General features: G+C 40.1%; 1 long non-coding RNA gene across 1 annotated transcript; it reads left to right on the top strand.

Moving 5' to 3' along the window:
* The first annotated feature begins 666 nt into the window (after positions 1 to 666).
* On the top strand, positions 667 to 2184 carry LOC120568932. Its single transcript, XR_005640809.1, has 3 exons — positions 667 to 805; positions 1756 to 1885; positions 2019 to 2184. It is a non-coding gene; the product is annotated as an uncharacterized LOC120568932 (long non-coding RNA).
* Positions 2185 to 16394: the final 14210 nt, after the last annotated feature.

Here is a 16394-nt window from a genome sequence, read left to right on the forward strand (position 1 = left end):
GTATTATACAACGTGCTTCATTTCATAAGAGGACTAGTGCACAAGCACTGTTAGAATTAAAAAGTAAAATCAAATATGCGGAAACATAGATTAAGTGAAGAATGTTGCAGGATGGCCTGAGAAAATGGACTTCATTAAAGGGGTTCCTTATGGTCTCCTAATGGGGTATGTAACATTGGTTGGGCTGAAAATGGCCTGGTTGATATTGTATTGGCCCTTATGCATCCCTGTGTTTTGGCCCTATTTTCAACAAGAGCTTTTCTTCCAAATATGGTTTGTCATGAATATTTAGATGAGCTGTGTGCTGATTGGTTGAGTGAATCCCCATACACACACATTAGCGACGCACGCTGATTGGTTGAGCGAATCCCCATACACACACATTAGAGACACGCGCTGATTGGTCGAGCGAATCCCCATACTCACACATTAGAGACACGACATAATCTCATATTCCAGACACTGCAATGTTTCGTTACCAAATTCACTTCTGAGACTTCTTTATGTGAGAAGTCAACTATATAATGCTCAAATATGGACCGTTTAATGAAAATGTATGTATTAATTGCAAATTTGGAAAGACGTGTCCGACTTTAGGAGCTCCACACAGTCTGACGAGAAAGCGGCAGCCTGCTGGGCTCCATACCCAGGGCAAAGCCACCCTTTGTGGATTACACTGCACTACCGGGACTCCGCGGCCAGCTGCAAGTACAAAAAGAGGCGCTCATGGCCAAGTTGCACGACTCATAGGTGGAGCCAGGACCACGAATCAGGCTGTCAACAAGTATCAGCAAGTTGTGTGAAGGTAACTGTGAGGTCTAGAGGTTAAGATATGATGTGCGAGAGTTGAATGAGCAGTGAACTACCCATCACTTCACACAGCTGATATAAGAATCTTTTCTAAATAGTCTGGCTAGGCGGAAATCTTTGTTACCATTAAAATTTTGGTAATTTTGCACTATTTCGGCAGGATGTGAAGGCATTGAAATTGGTTCTCGTTACGCACAATACAAACACATTGCCAGAAATAACTATTGTGCATGACATTGGACAGTGATTTTTTTAACTTGAGTACCACCTCAGAAAATATTAGGCTTTTCCAATACCACCATCTTACACTTTACAGCAGTATGGCATGCAATAGGGGTGAAATTGCAACCTCACTGTGATGTCCAATCATAAGAATGAATAAGACAAATAGCAAAAATGATTTTTAATTTTCGAAATCTTGTTGTTTAGTTTTATTATTTACTGTAAGTGATTATTGCATCATTGACCTATTCACTGAGAATTTGCCACCAACACAGACGCACATAGATTATTGACCCTGATCTATATGTTTTTGATTGCAGAAAACAGTGAGATAGGAGGTTGGGTATATATATATTGTTTATAGAAGCTATCTCGTTATCGTGTCATATGTCTCTGTAAGATATTAGCCCACTTAAATGAAGATGAAGATTCTGGGATGGGTAGGCTCAGGAAGAATCCACCTTGCCTTTGTCTTACTGAGAGGTCTTGAATTAACAGGACTTTTCTCTTCCCCAAGTAACATTAGGCTGTAATTAGGAAATTTTCATAGATCTTATCAACTAGGCGGACTCATCAAATGGCATCATCAAGGCACTTTCACATGTTGATCAGAACTTTTTTGGAATGACTGAATCTCGTTTCTGTCCTTAACAGTCTATACTGCATTCTTAATTTGACAAAAAATATAATTTTTTTATATTCTTTTGCACTGTGTATTTATAGAAGAATGTCTGGCCCTTGCGGATGATGTAAATTACATGGGTTTTAAATACCTACCAATTCAAAAAATTGGCCAGGCTTGCCTGGAGGAGGACCAACATCTTGAGGCCATCGTCAAGGCCCAACACTGCAGGTTCATTGATCTGTTGTTACCAATGCCAGTATGCAAGATTAAAAAGGCTTAGATCTACATATGCAGTATTATATTACAACACCTCTACCACTGTTCTTTATGTCAATAACATCTGTTTTCAACACTTTTGCAGTCAGACACTAACAAGGATAAAGACAACGATGGAGGCTAACTGGTCCTATTACAACTTCGCGAAGCATGGCCTTGGGCCAGAAATGTTGAAGGGTGCTTTTTCTTTAATTAATGCGTGCCTGGTCAAGGCAGAGAGCCTCCACTGCCTCCAGGAGTAAATAAAGCATGTCAATAAACCTGAAGTGACCTCTGATGCATTGTTATTTCACAGAATTTGTGTTGAATGAGTGTTATCAGCATTTATGGGTAGCCTTGACAAAGGAATAGTCTTAGATTGTTTACTGAATAAACCACTTTGCACAATATAGATGTGATTTAAAACATAATTTGCCAAATACATGTTGATAAGTTAAACCATAAGATTGTATGAAAAGGTTTGGTTTTGGACTGAGAATGTATCAAAGCATCAAAGTTATAAAGCAATTTTCTGTATTTGTAATTGTGAGTACATACATTTTTCTTTGGGGTCAGTACTTTTACTGAATTACGGGACCTGTGTACTTCACCACTGCTCATGTAATTTACTGGAAAAGCTTTGATGTCATATTGGTAAAACACTACTATTGCTTGTGCCATTAATGTAAGATCTGGCACACGTAGGGTGCTCAGTATTTTATTATTATGTATCGGCGCCTGTGTGTGTGTGTGTGTGTGACGGCCGGCCAGCGAGGTTGTTAAGCCTGCAAGCGCTTGTGGAGTTTAAGTTTAACTTCGAACATGTGTTGTTATATTTAAACAAATAATCCATCAACGGCGAAATATAAGCCTCTTATTTACGAGACCGGTCTGATAGACCTCCAGCTTAGAGCGGGGTCTCTGAGCAGGACCCCGGCAGGCGCTAGCTGGCTGTTGCGTCACTTTATGTAGCTCCTCAATTCCGAAAACTTTGAAGCAAATTGTCAATGATTTACGCAAGACTGCCTATATTCGAAATCTAAAGAGTTCATTTCTCGCCTAAAACGTATTCAGAACTGAATTTAGTGATGAATACAATGGCGAAAATTGTTAAAATTGTCCTGTTGCTGCTCTGTCTATGTACCGGAAAGCCAATGGTTGAGGCACGTGTGCATCACTTAAAAGTGTCCCCTGGAAACACTTCCGTTGTGGTGTGGGCTATTTGCATGTGTTGTCTTATTAGTGCGTGCTGTGGTTTAGTTGCATGTGTTGTCATATTGTTGCGTGCTGTGGTTTATTTGTATGTGTTGTCTTATTAGTGCGTGCTGTGGTTTAGTTGCATGTGTTGTCTTATTAGTGTGTGCTGTGGTTTAGTTGCATGTGTTGTCTTATTGTTGCGTGCTGTGGTTTAGTCGCATGTGTTGTCTTATTTGTGCGTGCTGTGGTTTAGTTGCATGTGTTGTCTTATTAGTGCGTGCTGTGGTTTAGTTGCACGTGTGGTCTTATTGTTTCATGCTGTGGCCTCTCAGGGCCACCGTATTTTTTATTTTTTTACGGTAACCATGTAAAGTGGTAATTTTCCTTTTTCTGGACACAGCAGTGAATATTCCAAAAGCCAGCTTTTTGGATGGTATTGTACAGTTCGAGGGTATGTTCAAATGCTTCGGACTTGCTCCACTCTAGTAGGTCTAATAACATGGACTGTATGGGAGGATTCCCATGGGAGGCTTCAGACACTTGTGCATTTTCTTTGGGGTCTGTGAGAATGTCTTGAGGCTCGAGGACATGTGTGACATGTATGCAAACACATCTTTCTCCAAAACTATTAGCAATGCATGTGCACAAAGTCGGAGTTTTCCTATTCACAATACTCATAGTCCCATCACTATTGAAGATGGTTATTTAATCTTCAGTTAGCTAATAGAGACGGAGGCTGATGATTTCTAGCGCTTTATTATTCCGCATTTTTTCAATGTCAATACCTCTCCTGCCTACCTCCATCTTCACCAAGAGAAGATGTTTGCATATGTTTCCCATCCGGAAATTGGTGCATTCACACGTGAAGTGTAACAAGTTCACTTTGTAGGCTGTGTTGTTGACTGTGACGGCAGAGAGCACTGCCCCGCTTCTATGTCCAAATCTTTGCCCACGCCATTTTTATATAGCAGCACAGCAGCCTGGTGAGCAGTGGAGGTGGATAATGTCGTCTTGCTTCGCTGAGGTCATCCATGTAGCTGCAGTAATGAAAAACAGGACACAAATTTGGAACTACAGTAAAATAGTAGCCTTTGCCTCAGATAGGACAGTGGGGAGCGACAGGACACCAGTGTGAGAGAGTGTGCCCTAGCTAGCTGCAACACAGGTAAGTGTAACGGTACAGATAGTTAATGGCCCACATCACTTGTGATGGGTGTATCACCCTATCAGGAGTAGAGAGTTAAGGTCAAGATGGCCTATCCGGTGTGAGGGGGGCGTGGTGAAAAAAGGAAGAAAGTGTGTGGAGTTGTGGGGTGAAAAGGAAGGTACGCCGAAGTTTACTGGAGAGCCCCACTCTCGCTTGAACGGAATAAAAAAAGAATCAAACTATCGTGTGAGGGACGGACAACAAGTTGGAGTTAATAAGCTTTAAGTAAGGGCCAAATCTGTTCGCGTCGACTAGGACACATTGCCTCAGCTGAACGAAGGTCGGCGAAGCTATTAGCAATAGCGACGGAGTCTTTTGATGTCAGCCGCCTTCCGTGTGGCCTTGATGGCGAAAGGTTAGAGTCGGGAAAGGAGCGTTGTCAAATCTTACTCAGCGGCCAGTCAAGCTCTAGAGGACAGTTTTCGCGACTGGGAGGAGTTGAAGAGCAACCTCGCCTTAAAGGAACACGCCGACTTATTGGGAATTTAGTTCACCGTAACCCCCAGAGTTAGACAAGTCGATACATACCCTTCTCATCTCCGTGTGTGCTGTAACGCTGTCTGACGGCTCCAGCATTAGCTTAGCCTAGCACAGATCCTGCAGGTGACTGGTTCCAGTAATCCTACTGCTCCCAATTGTGACAAAATAACGCCAACATGTTCCTATTTACATGTTGTGATTTGTAGAGTCACAGCGTGTTCAAAAAACAACGTAACATGAGACACAGCCGTCTTCTAACCGTAAACAAACCGGGAACTATATTCTCAGACAGGCTTGCTGTGAGCATATCACTCCGCCCAAGTACTATATTCTTCCGCCTGAGAATATAGTTCCCGGTTTGTTTACGGTTAGAAGATGTCTGTGTCTCATGTTACGTTGTTTTTTGTACACGCTGTGAGTCTACAAATCACACCATGTAAATAGACAAATGTTGGCGTTATTTTGTCACTTATTTGGAGCAGTAGGATTACTGGAACCAGTCACCTGCCTGTTCTGTGATGGGCTGATGCCGCTGGAGCCGTCAGACAGCGTTACAGCATGCACGGAGATGAGAAGGGTATGTATTGACTTGTCTTACTCTGGGGGTTATGGTGAATAAGCAAAATTCCCAATAAGTCGGCGTGTTCCTTTAACACATACCCGCACCTGCAACTTAGAGAACGTTATCCTGTGAGTGAATATTGGAGTTAGGATTCCCTGCCATCCAGACGCCATCTCAGCAATCCACCCTGGTTTTATCTGCGGCACACAGAGGTCGCGCAAGATGGCGACCGTGGTGGTTGACATGTGCTAAGCTCTCCAACACCAGCTGAGTACTTATGCTTTATCATAAGGCCAATTATTTCGCAACTTGCTGAACTATCAGATTTTGAAAGAAGACGAACCGACAAGTAAGGGTTAGCTACCAATATAAGAACTTTGACGGCCAGAAACAACCCTTTATAGACGACACGTGCAAAAACCGATAAGATACCTAGCATACCAAGCTAATAACACAGGACTTGTGGACCACAATGGCTAAGAGAGACGCAAAAAAAGGCATAAAAGGAGGACTGATAATGGATGTGGACCCGGAAGACACCTTTTTAGGTTTGTGTTCGCCACTTCCAGACTCTCCAATTAATAGTCCAAACCCAAAGAAAGTTTGTGCCAGCAAGAACGTGGTCTCTAACGCCGACATTCTTAAAGCCATTTTTGAGCTGAAGGAGCGCTTTTCCGCCTTTGAACAACGGATAAATAACAACTCTGCAGACATCACCTTGGTAAAAGAAGAGGTGAAAGGCCTGGGTTTTCAAGCAAAGGAGATGGAAGACAAGGTGAAAAAGCTAGATAAGGGCATTGAAGAACTAAAAGAGAAAACTGAAGAAGGCGAGCGTTACAGCAGAAGATGGAATCTGCGACTCATCAACCTTCCTGAAAAGGTGAAATGAAAATGTAAGAGAGGAAGTTATGAAGATACTGAGTCAGATCACACCTGATGATAAAAGCAAGCTCAGTTTCTTGATCGACACAGTAAACAGAGTTGGGCGCCCCAGAAATGATAAGACACCACGTCCGATTATTATCCAGTTCAACACGCGTACCTTTAGGTACAAGATTTGGAAGGAATGCTGAAATTATGAAGAATCTGAAATTTCCGTATCGCCGAGGACCTAACACGCTCCGAGAGAGAATGCAGAAACAAACTGTGGCCCCTGGTTGAGCAAGCTTGTAAGGACGGAAAGAAGACCAGATGGCAAGGACCAGTCGCCTTCATCGATGGGGTGAAATTTTTTGCATAAAATCTTCACCAAGTGTAGTCGTCTAGATATGATAACTAAATTCTAAACTAAAAATATATTCAATATGTGGATCCAGAGAGATCTGTCCATGTTAGGTAGAGTTCTTCTGAGTAAAGCGGACGGTATCTCTAGATTTATTTACCCTATCCAATCTCTGTTTATCCATCAATCCCTCTGTAAAGAAATAAATAACATTTTAATAAATTTTATTTGGAAAAACAAATGCCATCGTTTAAAAAAGGAGATTTTAGCAGCCCCGAGAAATGCAGGTGGCATGGAAGTAATAGACTTGATGGATATGATCAATACCTTTAGAATTAAATGGATAAAAGAATGTTTATAAGCTTCAAAATCCCTTTGGTACTTTATTCCACAGTCCATTTTTGGAAAAATGGGAGGCCTCCAATTTATATTACAATGCAGTTATAATGAAATTAAGTTATCACAAAAGTTATCTAAATTTCATCAATAGGTGCTTAACGCTGCAAAATTATGTTTTATACACAACTTTTCTCCACACAGAACTATTATATGGAACAATGAGTTCATAACCAGAAAGAATAAGTCTTTATATCTACAACATTGGGTTGATAGGAATATAATTTTTCTTGCAGACTTACAAAATGATGAAGCTCAACTTCTTAGTTATGAGGAATTTCTTAGATCTAAAATTTTTCCTATCACCCACAAAGAATACCAAATGATAATTAAAGCTGCGAGCAGCGATGGACGGGCCCTCGCGCCTCTGCGCGCGTCGGGGTTACCGGTGGACGCCGCTCCTTGTGACCACGCATTTGTGCGGCACTCAGATGCTGCGAATCGTCAACAATGAAAAGGGAACTTCCCGCCGAGTACAACGATAGCTCACACAAGACTCTACGTCATATGGTTCATTAGCTGTGAAAAAAGGTGAGTTAAACATCACCAATGATAAGAAGTGGATTTTGATTCAATGATACCTCACATAACGTCTTTTAATGTACTTTTAAATACCTAAAGGACAACCCTATTAAAAAAAAAGACCCAAAAAAAAAAAGCAAAACCAAACAAAAAAAAAAAAAAAAAACCCACACAAAACAAAAAAAAAACTAACAAAATTAAAATTTTAAAAAAAAAAAAAAAAAAAACAAAAAAAAACAAAAAAAAAAAAAAACAAAAAAAAAAAAAAAAAAAAAAAAAAAACAAAAAAAACAAAAAAAAAAAAAGAAAAAAAAAAAAATCACATTTTCAACCTTAAACGCATGACTAATTCAATTATGAAGTCCGTCTGGACGGTGTTTACCTGCACATACGCATTTCCTGTTGCCAGCGGGGGGGCGCTATGACCAAAAGTCAATTTTGGCCTGTAGGTGTCCTCAGGCCTGGACCCTTGTCAATCGTGAGAAATTTCGGGCAGATACGACAACGTACACTCAAGTTATCGCTAAACACTCAAAATGGCCGCCACGCCACGCCCACACCGTCTAACGAAAAGTTTTTCTTTTAATAACTTTTCATTGATAAGGTGTTGGGATGGTACAGACCAAGTTTGAAGTGCATCGGATGAAATCTCTAGGAGGAGTTCGTTAAAGTATAGCACCTTGACTTTTAGGCCTACTTCCTGTTGCCACTAGGGGGCGCTATGACTTTAAGTAAATATCGGCCGTTATTTGTCCTCAGGGTTGGACTCTTATGAATCCTGAAAAGTTTCGAGGTAATCGGACAACGTACACTCGAGTTACACCCACTTCCTGTTTCGGCGGCGAAACGCACAAAATGGCCGCCCTGCCACGGCCACGCCCTATGACGAAAAGTTTTTCTTTTAACAACTTTTCATCTTTAACATCTTAAGATGGCACAGACCGAGTTTAAAGTTGAGGAGTTCGTTAAAGTACGACATGTGGAAATGGCCAAAATCGCACTAATTTCGAACTTTGAAATCAAAATGGCGGACTTCCTGTTGGGTTTAGGGTATGGCTCTAATGAAGTTTTTTGTACATCTTGACATGTTACATATGTGTACCAAGTTTTGTGAGTCTACGTTAAACGCACTGCAGGGGCTCAATTTCCTTAACTTTCTAGGGGGCGCTAGCGAGCCATTTTTGTGCGCCTATTCCCGAAACCCTTAAAATACGTAAATTTTCACCAGACTTGATGCGGCCACCAAATTTGGTGAGTTTTTGAATATTTTAAGCCCCTCAAAAAGGCAATTCATTTGACGGGAAAATAGAAACAATAATAATAGAAAGAAACAATAATTTCTTCAGTTTCAATAGGGCCTTCGCCGCTGTCGGCGCTCGGGCCCTAATAAATGCTATACCTAGTGAAATTCTTCAACTATTGAAATGTCACTCTGAGAGACAAGAATTTCAAGAATTGGATCCGATCTTCTTTGTTAATGGAATAAATATTAAAAGTCATAAATGTACAAATACACATATAAGGAATTACTTTTACAGCAAAAGGAAAATCACTCCACAGGGGAAATTTGTTTGGAACTCTTTATATTCTAACATTCACTGGGAATCGACATGGCTTCTACCATATAAATTTGTTATCCCCAATAAAATGAAAGAATTAAATTTTAAAATACTGCATAATATTTATCCCACGAACAAATTTGTTTCAAGATTTGCGGCTGTGGATAACAAATGTGAATTTTGTAAAATTGAAGAAGAAACTATTATACATCTATTCTGGGAGTGTCAATATTCTGTGGTGTTCTGGAAAAAAGTTGAAAACTATTTAAATATTCAACAGAACCATGAAATTAAATTGGAAGCAAAAGATGTTATTTTTAATTACGACAACAAAAACAAAACAATACACAGAATTGTCAACTTATTAATTCTACAAGTTAAATTTCATATTAATAAAGCAAAATTTTGTAAATCTCGACCAGCTTTTGCTCAATTCAGAATTGAATTCCGGAACTTTTTTGAGTCTATCCAAATTATTAATAATAAGAAAACTATTTATATAGCTGATCTAGTGCAAGATTTTTTCAAGGAAATGTGATCCATAGCCTTCATTCCGCCATTATATTGTTTTCTATGTATGTATCTATTTTTTTTTCTCATTATGTATTAAATGCCCATTTCAATTTTATATATACATATCCTTTATTCTTATATTTTATTTTACTGCTATTTATCTTTTGCTTTATCAAAGATTTGTGCTGTTCCCTGGATGGAAATGTTTATCTTTTGTATATGATGCCGTATTGTTCAGAAAATGTATAACTTGTTTTGTAAAGTTTTGCAAATATAAAAAAATAAATAAATAAATATCTGCGGCACACCGTTCTGAATATTCTGTCACCACGGATTTTTGTTCATGACTTTACACCAGAGACAGGTATGGTTTATTTTTCCCTACTTTGACCGTGGACTGGGAGCATCAGCAGCTAAGGCTGTAATACTGTCACGGACAATAGACTCTGGGAGCAATTTTCAGCGGACTCAAATCTGCACCTTTGGAGAGACAGCGAGTGTAAACTAAAGTGATTCTGTTTGAACTTATTGATTACTGGACATTTAAGGATAATTAGCATGCTCTGTTAAACTGTCAATTTACTGAAACTGTGCTTTGATTTTTGTTGACTGCATGCTGGTGTTTATTTTCCTCTGTGGAATATCGGTTAAAAACAGTTAGGGATTGTCTACAGTGAGAAACCTTTTTTTTTTTAAAGTATATTTTTTTTAGTCACATTGAACCTTATTTGGTTTTATGTAATTAAATTTTTTTTGGGAGTAATTCTTGCAATAGCAGTTGAAACTGGTCAAATTTGATCAGAATAGGTTTGATTTACAACAGTTAAAAGGGTCAATCAATAAATAATTTGTTGATATCTACTAAGTTGTTGCTGTAAATTGTAAATTGTGAATTATATTTAGTTTATATTGCTCTGGAGTAGGGGCGTCCCACCTATCTAGCTAGGTATAGGATACAGGGGGGAAGATTGTGTAGAAGTTCGGTTTAGGAGCACATCAAACTTCAGGTTGTCACTGTGTTAGAGATACAAATCCTGAAGCCCATCCTACCATACTTTCATTGCTCCACGTTGATCAGGGAGATTAGCCAGATAGGTAACAACATACTTACTGAATTAGGTACTGGGGCCAATTGCGCTGGGACGTACAGACCCAGATCTTGTACTCTTTCAGTCGTTCAGAGCAGAACTATACTAATAACGCCACTACATATCCACTACAATTTTGGTGTCACGAACAGGGTGATACTTATCTACATAGGTAACCACAGTGATATATGATATATGATAACTGTTGGGACTAGCACACACAAAGATGTCAGAACTTGAAGAGTTAAAGAGGGATTTTGCTGAGTTACAGAGAAGGCTTACAGAGCAGGCAGGAGCCCTAGAACAGGCCCGGACGTAATAGAGAGAGGCGCTTTCCCTGGCAAAAGCAGTAATGGACCAACAAGCTGCAGCTTTAAAGACCCCGGCTGCAGTTTACATCCAAAGAGACCGCAAGTTGCCCGATTTCAGTGGTACCCCTACACAAGGTGGGGACGATAGTGTGGAGGAATGGGTCGCTGCAATGAAGTCTGCTTTCAGAGTCATGAGAGTGCCAGAGGAAGATCGAGTAGAATTGTTAAGCAGCACCTAAAAGTGAAAAAAACTCCACTACATAAGGGCACCATCATAAACTTTTTAATGACACACATTTTGCATATTCTGATTGGATAGCTAATAACTTGTCATGCAGTACCATAAACTCATAACCATACTGTATATTGGCCATTATTGTTAGATAGATTTTAGCTAAATGGAAGTTCCATTGTGTAGTCATTGCCATGGTGATTGTTTTTTAATGCAACAGCTCCATAAAAAATAAAATTCACTGCTAAGACTGTGAGAGAGTGGCATGCTTCATAAAAGTAGCTATGTGTCAGTCTCAATTAATAATAATAACAGGCTGAAATAGCCATTTGGCAACATCCACATTCCCTGTTAGAGAGATTACTAACCTGTAATACTTTTCTACATCTCCACATAGCAAGAGCAGAAGTTGGTCGACTCTTCGGTTTGCCTGGCCTCACAGAAAGTGGTATTTCAACGTAAGGAAGAATCTTTAAGACGGAAAGGCATGAAAAATGTGAAAAGCTTGACAATTACAAATCTGACACCCACCATACCATCCGCTTCCTATTAAATTGGGAGAAAATAATTGAATAGCAATACAAAATAAACTATCAGTGTAAAACACTGATTCCTACATTTTTTGTCTGACTTTAGTGAAACCTCGCTCATTCAACCTAAAGAGCTGCATTGACAACTGCTGATTTGGGGAATATGGGCTTTTCAGCTCGTGGTAAACTTTGCCTAGTCAGGCCACGAGGTAGGCCGACCTTGTGGTAAGACGTAACGTTCAGTGCATAGTAAGTCAGTGTTCAGTATGTGGTATTTAGTAGGCCCATGCCATTTTGAGAACAGCTAGAGACTGGCACTGTATTTGCATGCATAATTTTAGGAACATGATGTAAGCAACACCTTGATGTTTTAAGCAAATCCTCTGACTCCCAATATGAAAAGAAATTATTTGAAATATTATTGGCAAATGTAAGTAAAATACCTTTCAGTTTTTGTTTTTTTTAATCTAAACTAGTGGTCGCCTGATTTTATAATTTTTTTTCATGGCTGATGCTGATATTTATACAGCAGGGCAACCGGCGTCCCATGAATAATGTCGATATCTTGTTTTTCTGCATCTGATAAAATACTACAATGTAATAATAATAACAAATGAGACCCATAATTGCCAAACTTAAATGAAAAATGCTTTAACAATGTTGTTGTCTGCTTTGACTCTGTTTAGTCTCTTTATTTGTAGGCTGGAACTCGCAGCATAGTTTTGAAAAGGAAAAAGGACATTTCCAAATGTTCCGTTGTCGTGTGGACATCTCCTAAAAAGCTTTACAGTTACACTTGCTTACCATCCCACCATCATCCCAAATGACAAATAAACGTTTTACTCCTCAGGAGAAGAAGTAAGGGCTGAGGACGCCCACACGTAGACTAATCGATTATTTATTGATTGCTCAGCTCTGAATCATAGTCCTTTTTTATTTGTTGATCTTGTCAAGAATAAATCCATTGATACATTCAGAATAAAAGGGTGGATGTTGTTTGGCATAAAAAACTTCAAAACTAGCTTAAAATATTGCTCATTTACTTTGTATTCCGTGAAGGTGCCTTTCTGTTAACTCCTTCTGCTAGCAAAAAAACAGAAATCTACCAAAAGCTGCTGTGTGGTGGGATATACTACCAACTGGGTAAAGCACGGAGCTTTTAGGAAAACAAAAGTGGATACAAGCAATAAGATGGGAGGCATTACGTGACATTTGTCAATACAGATGTCAGTTTTAGGCTTACAATATTTTTCTAAGTGCAGCTTTAGCATTTTAACAGTATGTAGCCTGTGTTATAGTGGAATTGTAGATAATTCCGAAGTGGAATTGACCGTTTGCAAAACCCCGCCCTCGAATGGTCCTCGTCCAATCCTAGCTCAGCAACTGTAACTAAGGAGAAGGACCTCCGTCAAACATTGCGATTTCAGCAAGATGGTGAAACGATGCGCCTATGGCACTTGCAAGTCTGACACCAGGTACCCCAAACGTTTAGAGGGAGGGGTCGTTTTTTTCGCCTTTCCAAAGCCCAAGACCCAAGCAGAAAGATGCCGACAATGGATTAAGCAGTGTGGGAGACCTCACTCACAGCTAAATGCCTCGAAGATTAATAAGCATACATATGTCTGCTCTAAGGTAAGTAAAGCTAGCGAGCTAACTTATATCAATTATCAATAAGTAGTTTAAGTAGCTAAGTACATAACAGTTACAATCTGTAAAACTGGACTTAAAGGAGAACTCCGGGCAATTTTTACGTTAATCTTGATCGCTATATGTATATGAGTACTGTCGATAGCAAAAAAAACGAGCCGAATCGGTGGTAGCAACACGGAGCTGCTGCAGCTAATGCCGAGAGCTCCCACTCAGCTAAAACGGCAGTTATGGGGCATAAGATAAAGAGTGTCTTTGTGCCTCTTAACAGACACAAAATGCAATTAAAATGTCTGTGCAACATGAACAGGGCCCTTACATGACAACAAGATGCGTTTAGCAACTTAGCCATTGTTTAAATTCACCTACCCTCTTAGCTGCTAGCTGCCGTCTGGGATGAGGAGTAATAATCATCACGCAGCAGTTCCATGTGTATTTGTAGCATATATATCCATTTTGTGTGCTGTCGGTGAATATGAATATATCTGCAGTGGCGAATTGTGTGGTAGTTTCCTTAGCCAGGCTAGCAGCTCCGACCGGGCATCCTTCTATTTCCTCCCCGCCTGCCGCTGCCGACAACAATCCACAGGCGCCCGTTGGTCTGGTGGATGTCCTCCAGAGGACAGTTCATGCTTTCACGGCGAAATATTGAAGTTTATTCCCCCCTCAAAAATAGGTAATTGAGCACTGAAGTGATCCTATCAGTGACTATGTAACTACATGGAAACAGACCAAATGATGCCTGTTTCTTGTAAAGTAACTAGCATTACAGAAGGCTGTAGCCTTGCGCTGAAGCCCCGTGGGAATTCAGTTGTAGCAGGAAAAGGTAAACAACGGAGCGTAGTGTGTGAAGAGTGAAGAACGGAGGTGTTCACAAGGAAAGAAGCTTGGAGTAACGTAACTATGGAGCTAGAGCTAATCTTCAGTAACGCTATTCGTAATAGTATTACAAGAAACAGGCATCATTTGGTCTGTTTCCATGTAGTTACATAGTCACTGATAGGATCACTTCAGTGCTCAATTACCTATTTTTGAGGGGGGAATAAACTTCAATATTTCGCCGTGAAAGCATGAACTGTCCTCTGGAGGACATCCACCAGACCAGCGGGCGCCTGTGGATTGTTGTCGGCAGCGGCAGGCGAGGGAGGCGGGGAGGAAGTAGAAGGATGCCCGGTCGGGGCTGCTAGCCTGGCTAAGGAAACTACCACACAATTCGCCGCTGCAGAGACTCATATTCACCAACGACAGCACACAAAATGGATATATATGCTACAAATACACATGGAACTGCTGCGTGATGGTTATTACTCATTTTCCCAGACGGCAGCTAGCAGCCAAGAGGGTAGGTGAATTTAAACAATGGCTAAGTTGCTAAACGCATCTTGTTGTCATGTAAGGGCCCTGTTCATGTTGCACAGACATTTTAATTGCATTTTGTGTCTGTTAAGAGGCACAAAGACACTCTTTATCTTATGCCCCCATAACTGCCGTTTTAGCTGAGTGGGAGCTCGGCATTAGCTGCAGCAGCTCCGTTGCTAGCACCGATTCGTTCGTTTTTTGCTATCGACAGTACTCATATACATATAGCTATCAAGATTAACGTAAAATTGCCCGGAGTTCTTTTGCTTTTTTAATTAAATTTTTTATTTTTAAAAAAAATAAATTTTTTTTTTAAAAATAAAACCTTTTTCCCTTCAACACATGTTGCTATCAACACAGATAATTTAGCAAGAGGTTGACGGTCACTGGAGGCTATAAAATCTGTAAAACTGAATTTAACAGTTGTGGTTCCATCTAGCATACTGTGTATTAAGGTCCCAATAGGCGATTATGAACTTATTGTATTTTAATCTTTATAGCATTTTATGAACGGGAGTCCTACACCTGAGTATCCCAACCCTGTACAGGCTGTTCAAGTGCCTAACCCGAAAAGGGAACATCTAGGAGGCTGTCGAAAGCCACCAACAGAACGGTAGGTTGTAGGTTATTATTCCTAAGCATGCTACATTGATTTTAAAAAAAGCTGCTTTTCTGCAAAAAAGTTGAGTTGTTTTGAAGAAATGTGTGGTAATGGTAGTTATTTGTGTGTATTTTTGTGTGCACCCCACACCCTGTTTCATTCAAAAGTGCATACACATAGCCCGTTTGATTGCAAGTTACATGTTTTATTCTTTTTTGTAACAGTGTCCAAAACTATTTAGCACAATCCATATAAATAACAAAAAAAATGTTAAATGATTGCAGATTCAGTTTGCAAGATGCCTCCACTTCCAGCACCATCGAGGCAGAAGACACTCAAGAGTGTGTTATTGACAGTGGTAAGTGATTTTATGTTGATGCAATGTAGTAATCAAAATAAAAAACATCAAGCTTGTTTTTCATCTGCTCCCATTTTGCTACATCAAAGTGTATCCTCTCAAGGTGGTAGTCTTCCTCACATTTCACAAAGAAGTCACACCATGATATTCCTGTGAGGCCAAGCTGCCCCATTATTTGGTAATGATAAGCATGACTCCCTTTTAATTTGTAGCTGCCATCTGCCTGCTTGGAAAGGTAGGGACACTGTACAAAGCTCTCCTTGGATGGGCACTTGATTTCTAAAAGCCCATAGCTTGGGCTTTTACCCTCTCCTCTTTCTATGACCTTACGATCAGGCGATGTACCAAGATGTGCCACATGGATACACTACATTGCCTGTAAGCTTTGTGTACTGTGTTGCAGCTATGGGCTCTAGTACTACACCTCTTCTCATTGCCTTAGTCTGCACTTTTGTGCCACTCTTTAAGTTTGCAGCGAGACTTTCCTGATCTGCTCTCCTAGAGCAGATTCTTTTAAAAGAGGTCGATGTTATTCGGCCAGACCTTGCATGGAACCACAGCTGGTTTGTGTTTTGTTCCCTTGTTTCACGCTCTAGTGCTATGGAATCAGGCATGGTAATGCTAAGTTCTGTGTAGTGACGTATGGCCTGTTCATCCAGAACTGTACAGACATTCATGGGTTGGGATGGCAGAGGAAA

This window comes from Perca fluviatilis, chromosome 11, assembly GCF_010015445.1.
Source record: "Perca fluviatilis chromosome 11, GENO_Pfluv_1.0, whole genome shotgun sequence".
Taxonomy (NCBI): Eukaryota; Metazoa; Chordata; class Actinopteri; order Perciformes; family Percidae; genus Perca; species Perca fluviatilis.